The sequence below is a fragment of the Galeopterus variegatus genome, unplaced genomic scaffold (genome assembly GCF_000696425.1).
Source record: "Galeopterus variegatus unplaced genomic scaffold, G_variegatus-3.0.2 Scaffold5225, whole genome shotgun sequence".
Lineage (NCBI taxonomy): Eukaryota > Metazoa > Chordata > Mammalia > Dermoptera > Cynocephalidae > Galeopterus > Galeopterus variegatus.
Window position 1 is genome coordinate 113,578 of NW_007731336.1, and position 1,861 is coordinate 115,438.

At 42.3% G+C, this 1,861-nt stretch overlaps 1 pseudogene; it reads right to left on the minus strand.

Moving 5' to 3' along the window:
* Window positions 1-312: 312 nt before the first annotated feature.
* LOC103604554 lies at window positions 313-989 on the minus strand (annotated as a pseudogene).
* Window positions 990-1,861: the final 872 nt, after the last annotated feature.

The window sequence follows — 1,861 nt, forward strand, 5'->3', positions numbered from 1 at the left end:
AACTTTGCTAGCATCTCATCTCTCTTTATTGCGCAAAGTTAGATCTCAGAAACCATCATGGACTTGTTTTAAGAATCCCATGGGCATGTCCTGATTCTCGTTGCATTGATGACCAGTTGTATGAACCCTGACATTGCGATGTGGTGGGCTTGTATTTATCAAAACTGTGATTATAGGCTTTGTTCTGTCACCTATGAAAGTACTTTTATTTTTTTTTTTATCATTATTATATTTTTCACTTTCCAAATACTGTTTACTTCACTAAAACCTGAAGAGAGGCACGGAAAGGGTATGTCAATGTCAGGAACATTGAGCCTAGGAGTGCACGTTGACAACGGCAACATACAGGGCCAAGGTGCTGAGGGCCAGCAGCCCTGTTACCACTGCTCGGGCCAGCAGTGCTGTCCAGCTGCCCAGGGAGCAGAGGTGGATGAAGGTCTCCATGACAAAAGCCTTGTAGACACTAAGAAATATCAGCAGGAGGATGGCTGGCTGGAGGGTGTGGTACAGGTCATAGCATATTATCATCCAGACTTGGGCAGATGCAACGGTGTAATGGACCAGACTGATGTTGGAGTCAATGCTCATCTGGATGTATTTCCAGTCAAACCCAATGCCCTGAGCTCCAGCCCAGAGGGGGATGCAGTGGGACATAATGAGCTCAGTGATGGCTCAGCCCAGGGAAGCAACCATGATCTTGTACTCCCCCTTGCAGGCATTCAGGGCATGACAAGGTTTAGGCCTATCAGGTCTCCCACACCCACGCTGGCCTTCATGAATTCCCCAATGAAGTCATAGATGCTGCCTTCCCAAGTGGGAAAGAAAGTGGCCAGGAACAGCATCTTGCAGAGCTGCACAAAGAGATAGGTGACCCTGGCCTGGACGCATTTCTAGAAGGTGTTGTACTTGGACAGGCCACTGCACTTGTACATGATGAAGTAGGGGAAGTAGGCCAGGGCGAAGCAGTTCCCGAAGTGGACCAGGGTCATGACTCCCTAGGAAAGTATTTTTAGAACAGGGCAAAGGATAACAAAATTTGAATAGAAAGGCTACTAATAGTTTATTTATATAGTCGGCTTGAATGAGAGCTCTTGCTTTCCTTTCAGAATTACTTAGACAAAAGTAATCATTGTAGTTATTTGTACATGGTAGGAACTCAATAGATATTTCCTTTCCTCTCCTCTTCTACCCTATATTTTTCACAAGCCACTCTTTCATTAGACTAAGCAGATGATGCCATTAGTGGGTGTGTCTACTATATGAGTGAGAGATGGTTTTCATATGATAAAGAAATGAGTATATCCTTCACATATATACAGGAGAGTTGGAGAAAGCAGGGAGAGATTAAGTGCAAGCCATTCTCTTTAAGCATACAAATATATTTATTGTGCGTGGGTGTTTGTAAACCTTGTGCACTATCATGTATTTATGGTTTATACTGCAGGGTTGATCTTACAAATGGCTGAGTACTTGATTACTACTCAATGTGATTTAAGACCCACTCTCTTAGCAAATTTCAAGTACACCATGCAGTATTATTAACTCTAGTCCCCATGTTGTACATTAGATCTCCAGAATTTATTCATCCTGCAAAACTGAAACTTTGTATCCTTTGCTCAACATCTTGTCTCCTTCTCCGTACCCCCACTCCCATCTCAACTAATGGCAACCACCATTCTACTCTCTGCTTCTATGAGTTCAAATTGTTTAGGTTTCACATATAAGTGAAATCATACAATATTTGGCTTCCTATGCCTGGCTTGTTTCATTTAGAATAATATCCTCCAGGTTCATCCATGTTGTTGCAAATGATAGGATTTTCTTGTTTTTTAAGGTTGAATAATATTCCCTTGTATAACTA